Source organism: Leptodactylus fuscus, chromosome 4, assembly GCF_031893055.1.
Source record: "Leptodactylus fuscus isolate aLepFus1 chromosome 4, aLepFus1.hap2, whole genome shotgun sequence".
Lineage (NCBI taxonomy): Eukaryota > Metazoa > Chordata > Amphibia > Anura > Leptodactylidae > Leptodactylus > Leptodactylus fuscus.
In genome coordinates this window covers 134,941,488-134,958,291 of record NC_134268.1, presented here as the reverse complement: position 1 = coordinate 134,958,291, position 16,804 = coordinate 134,941,488, and the positions used below count along the sequence as shown (strand labels likewise).

The 16,804-nt window shown below is 38.4% G+C and overlaps 1 protein-coding gene across 1 annotated transcript in view; it reads left to right on the top strand.

The window, feature by feature from the left end:
• The window catches only part of NR4A3 (nuclear receptor subfamily 4 group A member 3), an 84,280-nt gene that overhangs the window by 2,914 nt on the left and 64,562 nt on the right, over window positions 1-16,804 (top strand). The window lies entirely within an intron of this gene.

Sequence of the window (16,804 nt, the reverse complement as noted above, 5' to 3'; positions counted from 1 at the left end):
ATCTATCTGTCTGTCTATGCATAAGCTTCTATCTATATATACAAATATATATACTGTACATATTTATATGTAGAGTGTCAGCATTAGGAAATTTTAAATGATCATATATTTGCTAGGCATTATGTATTAAGCAAGAATTGTGAATTATTTTGTTAAATATACATTTATTTGTGTTTTAGAGTATTCATTTGACTAGTATGAGCATATGCTGATATTATTATTTGTAACTGTAAGAGATGCAGATCTACCAGGCATGGAATATATCCAATGTTATACCATAGTTATTAAAACTTTCCAAATACTGTGAAGTAAATATTATCATATACACTATGAATTATTACTCATTTAAGTTTGTATATTTACCTTGGCAGTTTGGCATAATTTTGGCCGTTCTTTCAGCTCCACATCTCTTGGAATCTAGTGTCAGGAAATGATAAAGGCAGATATTTAATACATCATACATGCACTTGGTTTAGCACCTTGGACAGAGACTTTTTGGGTGAATTCACATGTGGCAGATTTGTTGAATATTTTGTTCAACTGATCAATTCCATTCATCTGAATGTTTTCTGTAAGCCCCATTAGAATGTATGGTACAGTCACGTCAACATCTGCAAAATAACAACTGCTGTGTTTGAATTCACCCTTTTTAGTTCCACATTCAGTAAGTAAGAGGTATTGGTTAATCTGTTATAAATTGAGCTTTGTTTCTTAATTAGCTATCTTTAGAAGGTTAAAGAAAAACATCTTTCAAAACCATTGAAAGATGGAAAATTGGAACTGCAGTTAACTAAAAATCCCAGAGCTCTGTTATACTCATGGTGGAGAAGTATAATCACACCTGAACTTTCCGGTTTTGTAACATCCCATGTAGGGTTATAAAATCTCTTCATTTATGAAAATTTGAAAATGGAAATAACGAACAGGTCTCCATTATTGTATATAAAATACAAATGAATGTTTAAGTATATCAAAGTATAAAATTTATATTGTCCATGCCACTGTTATGTATTCTCTCATAAGGTAAAGTTTTGCTTTTCAAGCATACTTTACAAATACAGTATATTTTTCAGATATTATATGTATATTCTGTGCCAAACTAAATATTTCACACTATAAAAAAATAAGTCAAATTAACTGTAAAGAAAAATCCATTACTAAATATACTAGTAAATGTGTGTGGAGGGTGGGGAATGTAGAATGCTTAACCCTTTCCCGACATTCGTCATAATAGTATGGTGTATGTCAACTATTTAAATATGGCGGCTTCTCAGGAGCTTAGTGGCCTGCACTGATTACGGACATACAAATGGTGATATTTGCAATGCATTAGCATTGTAATGCATTGCATTAGTGATCGGACCCCTGGGGATCAAGACCGCTAAAGGGTCTAATAAATGCAATATACAGTGTGTGTGTATATTTTATATATATATATATATATATATTTTTAAAAAGTCAGAATAAACACAAAGAGGTAAAAATTCAAATGATTGCCGCTTTCTCTAGAATACATATAAGAGTTAATATAAACTGTGAAACACATCCACATTAGGTATCCCTGTTCCGAAAACACCTGGTCTACAAACTTAAAAATGTTTTTCCTGTATGGTGAATGCTGTAGCCGGTGAAAAAAATAAAAAATGCAGAACCACAGTTTTTTTTGCTGTTTCACCTCTGATAAAAATTTGAAATAAAAGGGATCAATGCATTAGACATTTCACAGTTGTCCTAATATGGCAACTTTAAGAAAAATTTTTTTTTGCAAAGTTTTGGATTTTTGTTAAGAGGTCCAAAGTAAATAAAACCATATAAATTTCGTATCCCCAGAATCTTACTGAAACATAGAAAACAGGTAACACCTCATTTTGGCTGCACAGTGAACGCTGTGAAAATGAAGCCTGTAAGAAAGTTGCACAAATGCACTTTTTCTCCAATTCCACCCCATTCAGAATTTTTTTTCCAGTTTCCCAGTACATTGTACAGAATAATAAATGGTGCAATTATGAACAAATTTTTTTCCATAAACTTTAAGCCCCATATGGCTCTGCAAATGAAAAGATAAAAATTATGGGGTTTGGAAGAAGGGGAGTCTTCCCCAAATCAAAAAAAGGAAAATGTCACTAGCGGGGCGTTAAAGGGGTTAAAGAAGATATGTGGCACTAAGCATTTTGTACTTGGTGTCAGATTTTCTTTAAAGAGGATGTAACTTTACTTTCTTTATTAAAAACTAGATACTAAATACTAACAGATTTCTGATTTGTTTATATTATTGTTTTATTGGTATATTTTTATATTATATTTTTGTATTCTATTTGTACATGGGGCATAGAAAAGTAAAAAAATAAAATAACCAAGAATTCTTTAAAAATAAGTTTAGGATTCATTAAAGGGGCTCTATCACTAGGAAAAGTCATTTTTAACTAATCACACCTTTGCATAGCCTTTAGAAAGGCTATTCCACACCTACCTATAGTATGTAGATTGCCTCAGTGGTTTCTGAATAAGTCCGTTTTTATTCATATGCTAATTAGACTGGTGCACGATAGATCGTGCACACCTCTCCCTATTGTTTTCTATGGGAGACTGCTGCTGCTGATGATGATGACTCAGCTTCCTGTTTGCCTCACACACATAGGAGATAATAGGAGAGAGGAGGCTGCTGGGAACTTCCTGAACTGGCTGGAGGCTCATTAGCATATGAATAAAAACGGACTTATTCAGAGACCACTGAGGCAATTTACATACTAAAGGTAGGTGTGAAGTAGCATTTCTAAAGCCTATGCAAGCATGTGATTAGTTAAAAGTGACTTTTCCTAGTGATAGAGCCCCTTTAACATAAAAGCTTTGATTAAAGCGTACCTCCAATTCTAAACAATTTTGCATAAATTAATAGTTCAGTTGAATATAAGAAACTTTGCAATATATCTTATCAAAAAAATGTTTCCTCTCCACGTTTCCAGTTTTTATGTTCTACATGTCTAGGAAGAGGGGAGGAGTAGGTTAAGGTTGCTGGAAAAGACGCTCAAATAATTACTGCTGCTACGCTCTGCCTCTTTGTGCTGTTTTGACACTGCTACACTAGATAACAGCCTATCAGTGCACAGAATGAGACAATGAATCAATGAACCTACTAGCAGCAGCTTCCTACTGTACCTCTCCCTTCTCCATAGAGGTCTGTATTAGCAGTGAGATTGAGGGACACTAAACCCAGAAAAACAAGAACGAAACAGAAAGCAGCATACATAGTTTATCTCTAGTTATCTGTTCTGAACAGTTTAGCAGAAATCTTGCAGACATAGATTGGTCGGGCAGTGTTTCCTGCCTCTCTGCACTGCCATTACCACCTACAAGCATTGGCATCACATCACAAGAAATTCATGAGGTGTGGGGCTTATCATGATGGGGGGCATGGCTTAGCACCCATTAGTCTAATGTTGTAATGGAGTACATTTGATTGTAATGGAGACACTGCAGCTCCAGGACATGAATTACAAGTAGAGTGGAGGATTACGTGTGTGGTTCCCAGCTTTGTCAGATTCCTGAAAGGCAATGATAGCTAGCTGTGTCATAGCTTAGGTAGATTTTTCTTCAGCAGCAGTTTGTAGTACAGCACTGACTGATATGTTACCAGATTTCTTGTAACCCTAAAAGACACATCTGTCAAGTTAAGGAACAATTATGGAGCAAAGAGGAGGGTTTTTTTAGCTATATTTAGTACTCTGCAGTCTTTAATACAGCGTCACTTAGTATGCTACCCAGCTTTCCCAGGGCCTTGAAAAGCACATCTGATATTAAAACGGTACAATTATATGGAAAGGATGATTTAGATAAATGTAGTATTTCCTATCACAGCTCCACATGCTATACACAGCTTTCCCAGAACCCTGAAATGCAAATCTAGCAAGCTTTGGCATGATTTGGGAGCAAACAGGGGGATGTTTAGGTATATTTAGTATTCAGCAGTCTATATTACTACATTACTTAGCATGGTACCCAGCTTTCCCAGAACCCTGAAAGGGTTATTCTGACAAGCTAAGGTACGATTATAACACAAGAACATAGATGGTATGTAGGGAAGACAGCATATAACATTCCTTATTACAGCTCCACATGCTATGTTACCTAGCTTTCCCAGGTGTCTGAAAGGCAAATCTGGTAAGCTCTGTATCAAGGAGATTTTTTTTTTATTATAACACTTTATTTATTGCTTAGGAATCCATATTATAGCAATACCTGGTATGCTACTCGACTTGGTATTCAGAATATGCATTGGTTGTTACTCAGCTTTCTAAAGCTACTGAAAGATAAATATACATAATATTGCATGGATATAGTAAAGAGGGGTATTATCAAAGCATAACTACAATTTTTTGGAATTCAGCAGTTTGGGAAAGTTAGGTGACCTTCTCTGTGGAGCTGTACTGGGTTGTATTGTTGTGACTGTGTGTTTGTGAGGTACAGCCAGCTGGTGTAACTGTACGCTACTGCTGTCACCATTACTGCTGGTACTAGTAGTTCTATTGTTTGTATCTATTTCTTACTGACAGTTTTTGGGGGGATTTCCTTCAGCAAAATAGCCATACTCACTGTATAGACAAAAAGTGTGCAGCCTAAACCCCGCCCTCTCCTAAATTTCCTGACTTGTGTGCGCTAGCATTACAGGGGAGAAGGAGGGGCCAAAACATGACCGCTGCCATAGATACAAAAACACAGCTTTTCTTATTTATTCTTCACGCTGTGTAATTATAATACAAAAGAAAAGAAGAGGAAGAAATCAGATAATGTGACGAGTCATATTCTGAAATATTTCTTTTTTATTTGTTTGGATTCTGGGTTAGTACTCCTTTAATCGGAGATGAAAACAGATCTTAATAAGATATATTATAAAGTTTTTTTATGTTCAAATGCGCTATTCATGTATGAAAAGTTGTTTATAACCTGAGGTTTGCTTTAAACCTTTTGCTGCCCGCGGTTTTGGGATATTCTGCACCTCTGGTAGCCAGGACAATTTTTGAGTGTTGAGATGGACAAATAAAACCTAAATTGTAACATTAAAAAATTACTAAATCACCCATTACCTGTATATTTCTAACAAGTAGACAACTTTAGCATTGTCAAAATGTCATTTGGTACTGTATACGAACAGGCACCTACATGCAATTTTGATTTAAAGTGTATGTTTTATAAAAAAAAAAAAAATGCAAATACATTTACATGGGTTACTAAAATTGGAAACCAAATAGAACATGTGCAAAGTTAATTCATATCGCTAAAGCCTACACCTGCTTGCACATATCTTCATAAAATCACCAGAGCTGAATGGAACAAAAATCTACTTTGAGGCTAAGGCCCCACATTGCAGAAAGGCTGCCTTCACACGGAGTTTACGCTCTGCTCATTCAGACACATAAACATGTGAGAAAGTGACCACTGTAAAACAGAATCCCATAGACTTCAATGTGTGCCGGTCTTACGCGCGCTACACATTGAAATCAATGGGAGGCTTTTAAACCCATTGATTTCAATGTGTAGCGGGCATAAGACCGGCACACATTGAAGTCTATGGAATTCTGTTTTACAGCGGTCACTTTGACACGTGTTTACGTGTCTGAATGACCGGAGTGTAAACTCAGTGTGAAGGCAGCCAAACACAGGGTTTTTTTGTTGCAGATTTTCCTGTGTTTTTTTTTGTTTGTTTTTTTAAGCCAAAGCCAAGAATGGCTACTAAAGGAATGAGAAACATATAGGAAGTACTGCTTCTGCTCAATCTATTCCTGGCTTTGGCTCAAAAAAACACAGTAAAATCTGCAACAAAGAAGCCGCATTTCCACAACATTGGGCTTCAGCCTGAATCTGGAAATGTTAAAAAAAAAAAAAAAAAAAAAGTATCTTCCTGTAAAATGTAGGGTGTATGGATAACACACATTGAAAAGCAAGTGCACCCCTAAACCCTATATATTTCTTGAAAGTAGACAACATGAAGATTACATGTGTCTCAATAGGTTATCAATAGCCTTATCTGAAACGTAACTTTGTGACAAACAATTTTTTGAAAAAAATGCACCATAAGAAATATATGAGCTAAAATTCACACACAAAACATATATGAAATAATAGATCAAGGTCTACACGATTTCTATACACTGCAAACATCAAGTACAAGAGCTGGTATGCTCAAAAAAACTGATGAACAACAACAAAAGCAAACAAAGGCTTAGATAAAGGTGAAAACCCAATTGCTGATAAGGAAAAATTGTCAAAAGACAGGATCACCATAAAAACATTGTATTTATTAATAATCAAATATAAAAAAAAAAAAACCAAAATTGTAGTTCATATAAATATCAAAAATACTGGTTAAATATAGGAGGACCAACACACCACAACATCCGGTGAGTGGCAGGCAACAATGAACAGTAAAATATAAACATGCAAAAGTGTGACAAAGTGTATAAAACAGTAATAATATTATAATGTCAGCTAGCTGAAAAGTATATGCACAAACAAACAAAAAAAATATATATAGTAGCAATACCCCTAAATAGAGATAGAACTCAGTGTACTGTAGGTGCATAAGAGAATACACACATGTAGCCATATACACAAGTGGAAGCATGGTAGCTAAATAATGAAGTGAGTGCGAGGCTGAAAATACATTACAAGTGAGGCATGGCACAAAGATTAACAAATGAAAGACTTTGAACACAATATATTGCAAAAATAATATTGAATATGCCTACCAAAGACCTGAGTGTGGCTGTATTTAGCCATTATTTTTGATATTTATATGAACTACAATTTTGGTGTTTTTTTTTATATTTGATTATTAATAAATGCAATATTTTTATGGTGACCCTGTCTTTTGACAATTTTTCCTTATCAAAAAAAAAACTGATACAGAAGACAAGTAATACTTTGCTGTCATTCACTGATGTGTTAAAAATCTATACTGCACATATGAAAATATGACCATAATACCAAAATCTAACTTTTTTGAGATTGCACAACATGCTGTATATAAAACACAATATTTCCTATATACAGCCACCTTTAAGCAACTTTACAGCAAACAGAGATTACAAGCAAAAATTGCACAAAAATTCAAATTTGCCACTAAAGTGCATGCTCAAGCAATCCTTTCTGGAAACAAAATGTACTTTCCAAAAAGCTGCAAGATATGAGGAATTCATACATTATATATACATACATCTATTTTATTTATTTATTTATTTATTTATTTATAGTTGCAGGTGTTAAAGAAACACCAAAAATCGCAGAAATGCGGCAACCGAGTGCATGCAAATTAAATAGGGGCTTACATAAAAATGCAATTTTCCATCCCTCTATAAAAACTGTAACTCTAAGGGCTTGTTCACATCTGCGCCTGGGAGTCCGTTTTGCAGGTTTCTGTTTCCTGCACAAAACAGAGCAGGAGACTGAAACCTGCAGGACTCTTTCAAACGCATTCATTTGAATGGGTTTGAAAGGTGTCCGTCCGTGAGCGCCAGTGAGCGTTTTATGCTCTCAGCGGCGAAACAGTTTTTTTTTAAACGGACACAGAGTCGGACATACAGTACTCTGTGCCGGGTTTAAAAAAAACGGTTTCACCGCGGAGAGCATAAAACGCTCACTGGCGCTCACGGCCAGACTCGGCATGACAGGTTTCCGTCTTCTGCATGCAGAAGACAGAAACCTGAGAACGGACTGCCGAACGCTAGTGTGAACCCAGCGTAATGAATAATTATAATCTCTATACATAACTAAGGTAATAACTAGGGCTGGTTACAGATTGGTGTAACATGGCCGCTTTATTGCTCACATATTATGGACACATATTTCTAGGCCTGATGATCCAGTGGAAGTCAAGGTGTTTCATTTGTACTCTGGGTGCAAACAAAAAAACACCCACTATTATACTCATCTGAAAGCTGCCAAAACTGGGATTTTATATGGTGAAATTCAATGGGTAAAAATGTGTTATCTGACTGATGGAACTTTCCCACCTGTCACCCACATGTTTTATACATTCATCTAGTAATAATCGTTATTGCTAATATTTTAGCGTGTAACAGATATCGCTAGAGAGGCGATCAGCGTATTTTACTCTATAAAGATCTGATATGGACAGGACAGGGACAGTGTCAAATGTAAACTTTATTGATGACTTTGTATATGTATTGTTTAAGTCTTTGCCACAACTCTTTTAGCGTTGCTATCTGTATGGTGGTAAATGTCTGGGCACAGTGCCAATAAACTTAATGGTTATGTTCAGAGGTATTACAGAAGAATACTCCTCTGATTAGGCTCAGAGGGGTATTACATTATCTGTCTATGTGACAATCATAGACCAAAAGTACAGTATGTTCTGTGGTTGATAGGAGAGGGGATAACATGGACAAAAGTCCCTGTTACTCCTCCCTCTGGGGTCACAGGCAGGTTATGCACAGACAGTGATGATTTATCATTGTCTCTGCCACCATTAAGTAAGGCTCCTGTTTACTGGCCCCCACAGCGTGACATTAGGTCACTACTGACTACTGGATTATTCTAGCAGTAAAGATAAAAAATTCACTTACCCATCCCCACTCCTGCCTACAACCGACTTTGGAGCCTGTTGCTGTCTAATACGTCCAGATACTGTACATTGTCAGTAACATCCAGACGTTGTTCAGCATCGGGACATAATGTGGAGCGCCCCCTGGAAGCTGAAATGGAAGTGGCCATGTGCAGGAGTGAATATCGGCTGTTACCTGCTGGAGTAAAGAAAACAACAGGTGGCCAGGCCTCCTAATCTTATACACCTCATAGGATCATAGCATTGGCTACCATATTAGTTCTGCCACTGATCCTAAGGATAGGTCATTAAAAGGAGTCTATCATTGGATTAACACATTTTTCATTAAGCCTTTAAAAAGGCTATTTTAGGAACGTACTGTGCCTGTGTGGGATTTGGATCTTGCAGAAAATTCTTGTGAGATCCAAATCCTGGGCAGGCATAGTACTCCAAAGAATTACAAGAGTGTACTGCGCCTGTGCAGGATTGGGATCTTCACAGAACATACGTGTTGCTGGTGATGCAGTGAAGAGGTTGAAGAAGATGACTCTTTGTTGAAATAAGGGGGTGTCTCTGAAAGCAGGAGGAAGCGGAATTCTGCCAATGACAGTGCTGTGCTCGGAGCACAGAGGTAACACCACCTGTGCTCTGAGCACAGAATTTGCATAGCAGAAAAAACACCTTACAAAAAAAGGAGAAGAAAGGTAAAACTAGAATATCCTTTCTAAAGGCTATTCCGACATATGCTTAGTGAAAAATATGTTAATCCAATGATATAGTGGCTGCACTCCCTATGAAGACTCCCTAAGAGGGATGACATTGCGCATCCTTGCTTGCCAAGCGGCATATTCTAATTGACTTGCTTTACTGGGAAAAAGCGAATGAATGGACCATTCTTCATATGCTCTCTGCTATTGCTGACCCAGCAATTACATGCTATTTTTTTTTTAATATAGATTATGAGCACTACATAGAGCTCATAATGTACATTTTTTCCCTATCAGCATGTCTTTTTTTTTTTTTTTTTTTTGGAATATGGGATGGAAATCCATACAAACACGGGGAGAACATACAAATGCCTTGCAGATGGTTTTTTGCCCTTGGTGGGATTTGAACACCAGGACTCCAGCGCTGCAAGGCTACAGTGATAAACACTGAACCACCATGTGCCCCCCCCCCCCCAATTACATACTAATTGACCAATTTGGCAAGTCGTGTGGACTTCAACTGTCTATTGGGACTGCTTTACAAATATCTGTATCATATGCGTCTTATGTGCCTGATGAAGGGGTTCACCTGAAACGTTGTACTGTACTAATAAAGAAATGATCAACTGAAGCATTACCACGGTCTGGAGTGAACAGATTTGGATGAAATTTGGCACATAGATAGTTTGTAACCTCGATTAACACATAGGCTACTTTTTATCCCGGTAAATGACATGGCTTCATGACTGTTATGAATTTTTGTTCTCCTACTATATTAAACTGCTCTTGGCAGCAGGCTGATGAAGCCAGGTCTGTTATCTCTCTGTGTAAATACACAACTAATCCTGAGTCCATTGTGTACATGCATTTGCATATTATCTGATCTGCTCCAGGCTGTATGCTGACACACTGGATGGGAAAACACCTTTGATCCAAATTAGCAGTTTGCCAATTTTAACCCCTTAAGGACGCAGGGTACTTTGGGCCTTGAGGCTCAGACCCTGTTTTTCAAATATTGTCTTTTACTTTATGTGAGGATAGCTTCATAATGCGTTTACCTATCCAGGTGATTCCAAGATTGTTTTTTCGTGACACTTTGTACTTTATGTTGGTGGTAAATTTGGTCATTATACTTTGCGTTTGTTTGTTAAAAAAAGACAATGTACTGCAAATTTCATAAAATTATCAATTTTGAAAGTTTCTGTTATTCTCGTGAAAACACAGACAGTCCTATCACACAAAATTCTTCCTAATTAACATTTCCCATATGACTACTTTATATTGGCATTGTTTCTTCAATGTCCTTTTACTTTTCTAGGAAGTTAGAAGGCTTATAACTTTAGTAGCAAATTGTCAGATTTCAAGAAAATTTCAAGATTTTGTATTCTAGGGACCTATTTAGTTGTGAAGTGACTTTGAGGGGCCTATATAATAGAAAACACCAATAAATGACCCCATTTTTGAAACGGTAGTCTTCAAACTATTCAAAATTGTATATAGGAACTTTATTAACCCTTTAGGTGTTCCACAGGAATTAATGCAAAATGAAGGTGAAATTTCCAAAAGTCACTTTTTTATGCACATTTTCCATTTCAAACCACATTTTTCCGTAACAATGAAGGGGTTAACAGCAAAACATACCATAATATTTATTTCTCTGATTCTGCAGTTTGTAGAAATATCCTATATGTGGCCCTTCTGTGCAATGTGACTCAATACGTGTCCTCAGAAATCAAAGAGCACCTTTAGGGATTTCGGGCAGCAATTTCATTAGGATGGTTTTTAGATACCATGTTGCATTTACAGAGCCCTAGAAGTACCACAATAGCGGAAACCTCCAAAAGTGACCCCATTTTGGAAACTGCACCCCTCAAAGAATTTATCAGGGGGTGTAGTGAGTATTAGTATCCAGACGTGAATGCACAGCGGATGGTGAAGAGGTAATATATAAGCTGTGCGGAGGACATTGGGAGCACCAAATTCCCTACTATGTCCCAGTAGCTCCTGTGATTGGGGGGGGGGGGTCACTTTGGGAGTCTCTTCTATTGTTTTTTTTCTTGTAAGCTGCAAAACTGGTCTGTACCCTGATATACGGTCGCACCGCTTATATATTCCCCTCCTGACGCATTTGGCGATTTAGTTTTTTTGTTGTCTTCACATTATTCAAGCTATATTTTTTTATTTTTGTGTTGATGTGGCCATATGAGTGCTTTTATTTTTCCGGGATATGATGCATTTTGTAATGACACCATTTTTGGGTGCCTATAGCTTATTGGCTATTTTTTATTAACTCTTTTTTTGCTGGATAAAAAAAAAATCAATCAATTCTGGCATTGCATTTTACTTTTTAAATATTTTTCCACATGGTGTACAGCATAAGTATCATGTGAACTTTATTCTGCGGGTCGGTACGGTTACGGCGATACCTCATTTATAGTTTTTTTTATTCGTTCGTAATTTTGCCGAACAAAAACCCATCTGGGGACATAAATCAATGTTTTTTGCATCGCCATCTTCTGAGATGCGTAACATTTTTATTTTTCGATTGACAGAGTTGGTTGAGGGCTTATTTTTTGCGAGACAACCTTTGCTTTTCATTGGTACTATTTTGGTGTACATATGACTTTTTGATCACTTTTTATAGCATATTTTTTAAGGTGAGATGGCAAAAAATCATTATTTCTGGCGTTTTTTCCCCGTTTTTTTTCTCGACATTTACCATATAGGTGAAATAATGTTTTAGTTTTATGGTACAGGTTGTTACAGACGCGGCGATACCAAATATGCATTGTTTTTATTATTTTTTAGGTGTTTTTTTTTTAAATAATTCATTTGCTATAGAAAAAGGGAATTTTGGGGCTTTATTAATTAATTTATTTATTTCACACACTTTATTTATTTTTTACACTTTTTTCACATTTTTTATTTGTCCTATTAGTGTACTTGAACCAGCAATACTCTGGTGGTCCAGTACTATAGCCTGCAATACACATGTATTGCAGGCTATGTAGGAAGTGTGTCTCTGCAGACGCAGAGACACCCTTCCGGGCATCACGGCAGGATCACCAGGTAAGTGGGGGTCCTAGCAGCCCGGGGTCACTAACCAGACCCCGGGCTACATAAAATTCATCAGGGCACCCCCCGATCTCGCTGCGGGGGGTGCCCAGGGGGGGTGATGTGACAGAACACGCTCTCGATGTCGTGGACATGTGTCTGCGGCATCGGAAGGGTTAATACCGCCGATCGGAGCGGAGCTCCGACCGGCAGTTCACATGGGCAGCTCGTCCTGGCCCTCGGCTGTGTAATGCAGCCGAGTGCCGGGTGTAATGGCGCAGGTACAGCTTCTGTGCCGGCGCCATTACTGGTCAGTAATAGTACGCGAACGTGCTACTTGCCAGGACGTACTATTACTGACCAGAGCGTTAAGGGGTTAAACATGCTGGGAAAAAGAAAATCTAATTTGTCACAAAATTCTAAAATAACGAGAACTATGAAGGTAGCCAGAAGTCAACAGATTTCTCCTAAAGTGGAGTTCAGGTGGATTATCAACGCCAACAACACAATCATTATATGGTGTCCCAGTGAGCTGCTGAGATGCCAGAACAATTACAGGCACTGTGTGAAGAACAAGTTCAGTGGCAGGTCAGCTTGAGAGCTGCCGAATTGCCATGGACGCCAACAACACGCTCATGTGGCATCCCAGCGAGCTGCTGAGATGCCGGAACAATCATGGCACAGCACAAAAAACAAGTTCAGCAGCAGGCCAGCTTGAGAGCTGCTGAAATGCTGGAGCAGACGGATCATCCACGTCAACAACATGCTCATTATATGGCGTCCCAGCAAGTTGCGGAGATGCCGGAACAATAACTGGCACGACATGAGGAACAAGTTCAGCAGCAGGACAGCTTGAGAACTGCCAAAATGCCGGAGCAGCCACATCATCAACGGCAGCAATTTGCTGAATATAGGTGGATCACTGACGTCAACAAAATGCAGACAAAGTCGCAGGCAAAGGCTAGTGTTATATAAATTGAAGTCAAGATAGATTACCAATATCTTAGTCCAGGAAAACTCCTGTGAGAGGAAACCTAGCACCATGAAAATGCTGTGTAATCTGCAGGCATTATGCTAGAGAGCAGGTGAAGCTGATGACACTGATATAATTTTTGGGGGAGGAAGGGCCTCAGACTAGTATAACTTGTCATTTATCTATTTATTTCTTTGTCTTGTTTCTTAGAAGGCATATTGGAGTCCTATCTGAAGTATGATCGATATGTTGCTGAGGTTCAGCAACATATCGATCATACTTCAGATAGACTTCGAGCCAGTTGTAATTGCACTTGAGAAAGGGCCTCTGCCCGAAACGCGTTGTGCTAAATAAAGTTATTGAAGATCTTTTGCAACCTGTTTGGTTTGTGCGTGCTCCAACTCACTCCTCATCACCCGATTGGTCCAGAACCCTGAGGGATTCTTGTTGTTTGATGTTTGCGCAACCTCGGTTAGCGTAAGGGGAAAAGCTGCTGCCGCCACTGTTCAGTTAACTAGATGTCTATATGGTGTTGTGACTTATCACAACACCTGGAGGTAAGAGGCCAATTGTTAACTCATCTTACTTCACATCACTATTGTTGAATACTACACCATATCGGTGCTCGGTGTCTCTCCTTTTTATTTTGTACATTGCACTTCATGTCAGTAGAGAATTTTGTTTAGGAAATTTTGAAAAGATAACAATTTTCAAAATGTGAAACGTTCTTCTTTTTAGTCAAATGGTCATACCACCCAAATTAGGTAATACATATTGTCTATCATATGTTTTGTGCTGAGATTGTCTGTTAATCACCCATGATTTTATTTTGGATGCTAGAATGCTTACAAGTCTAACATTAGAACCCCCCCTCCTTCCCATAAATCACACCATTTTTACAGTGGCACCCCCTCAAATTATTGAAAACAACATAGTGAAGGGAAGGAGTACCACTGAGCTTTTGAAGAGATTCTTCTGGAATAGTTTTCAGGTGCCATGTACCATTTGCAGAGGTCCTAAAGTATTAGTACAACACTGGTGTAGCTCTACGACTCCTTCCCTGATGGAGTGGCTCTAGGAGTTCCTCCTTATCAGGAGGATGGAGGGCCTGGTCATGGAAGACTCTCCCGATCCGTCCAAGTTTGTTGCCCTCTGGCGGCCATGGGTTGTGTTTCAGGATTCATCGGAGTTCTCCTCACTTTTTGTGTGAACTTCCGAACCTCGGATCACCCTGCCCTGGTGCTCTGGGGCTCTGCCCTCTCCCCCTTTCCTGCAGCCTGTTCTTTGTTTCTTGTTGCATCTCTTGTGCCTTGTCTTCCCCAGTCCTGTGTTTTCCCCATGTTCATGGTGTTGTTTCCTCCCCTCCTGGTTTTCCCCCGGGTCTTCTTGACTTTACTGTCTTCACTCTTTCCTTTTTATTTCCTGTTTGGTACAGTCTGGGGGGCTCCCTGGCTGATTGGTTTTGTGACAACCCTGTCGGGGCTTTAGCAGCTTTTGTGTGGGCATTTTTTTTAACAATAAAAGGTACAACAGGTTTGATAACCAGCATCATTTTTTTTAAAAAAAGAAAACAAACAAAAAAAAGAGAGCACACCACCAGGGGTACAGTGCAAATGTGATAATGAAATCAACACAGTTCATCAAAACAAACAAAAACACATTGCACAATCAGAAAGACAAGGGGGACACCAGTAGACAAAGACAGGACAAGAAAGGAGACAGAGTGAGAACACCTGTAAGGAAAGATTGGGAGAGTTCAATAGACCATTGATTCAAATAGTCTGAGTTGCCCAGAAAGCGTCCCACAGATTCCAAATGATGTGAAACTGCTCCTCCTCATTATTAAGGACAGCGGTTAAGTATTTCAGAGAGTGCATATTCCTGATCCTGCAGTATAGTTCTTCTAGGGATGGCATTTTGCCTTCTATTGTTATGTTTTGTTTTATTTATTGTAAAAATTCAATAAAAATTGATTACCCCTAAGGTATTAGTACAATGGAAACCCCCAAACATGGCCCCATTTTGGAAACTACATCCATCAAGGAACTTTTCAAAGAGTGTTATTTGTATTTAAACCCCAGCTGTTATACAGATTTTATTAACATTGGGACATGAATAAATGCTTTCTTTCCCAATAAAACTTCAATTTAGCCACAAATTTTTCGTTTTCACAAGGGGTAAAATGTGGTCCACTGTTTAAAGGGGTTGTCCAGGATAAGATAAGAATTAACCCCTACACTAACCCCCCTCCTTCCCCCGCCTAACTTGTAATTTACTTCAATTAAAAAAATCTATAACTACCGATATCCCTGTATTGTCCCAAGGACACTTTCTGATCTGTTTCACCGCTTCTGAAATGGAACGTCCCATCAATACTTACCAAGCCTTCCTGTGTCTGGGAACAGCTCCTTCCCTCTTCCTTTTTGCTAGTAGTGGGCAAAATAGTTTAGCTAGGGAGACGGGGCAGGGTGGGGGGGACTATTAATGGACGGGATAGCTAAGATAGGGAGACGGGGGGGAGGGACGAGTAGTGGGCGGGATAGTTTAGCTAGTGAGATAAGAAGGGGGAATGTAATGGAGTGAGAGAGGAGGTTGCGGCTGAGTGAGAGGGAACTAGTGTAGATGCTACATAGGAAGCTGCACAGCAGGAAGCTACACCAAGTAAACAAATGCAGAGGATGCCAGCAGCAACCAGAGACACCCAGAAATCGCTCCAAACACTGTTAAAGGTATATGCGTGTACTTATTAACCCATTACTAGCACTAACAGACCTTTCAAAAAGAAATGTGCAGCAAACTGTTACATAGTTAGTATGAAAAAAGTCATACCATATATACTCGAGTATAAGCTGACCCGAATATAAGCCGAGGCCAGTAATTTTACCACAAAATACTGGGAAAACTTATTGACTCGAGTATAAGCCGAGGGGTGGAAATGCAGCAGCTACTGGAAAATTTCAAAAATTAAAATGGTCGGAGTTTTTGGGTGCAGTAGTTGCTGGGGAAGGGGAGGGGATGTTTTAGTTGTCTGTCTGCCCCTTCCCTGAGCTTGAGGACTGTTTTTTTCCCCCCAGTTGGAATTCAGCCTGGCTGAATATAGGGTATCTGCAGTGCTCCTATTAACCCCTTCCTGACGGAATGGGAGCACTGCAGATACCCTATATTCAGTAGACCGGGCACTGTCAGACACAGGGATACCTAATGTGTATGCGTTTCACAGTCATTTTCTACTCTTATATGTATTCTAAGGAAAGGAGTGATATAGAACTTTTATTTATTTTATTTTTTATTATAGTTTTTAAAGCTTCTTCTTTTCACTATTTTATGGGAGATTCTATACATTACTATTGCGGCTGGTCATAGTTCCCCCCACCACCAAAAAAAATTAATTATATATATATATTTATTTAATTATTTTTTTTTTGCTTGACTCGAGGAGGGCTTTTTCAGCACAAAAACTGTGCTGCAAAACTCTGCTTATACTCGAGTATATACGGTAAGTCCATCAAGTTT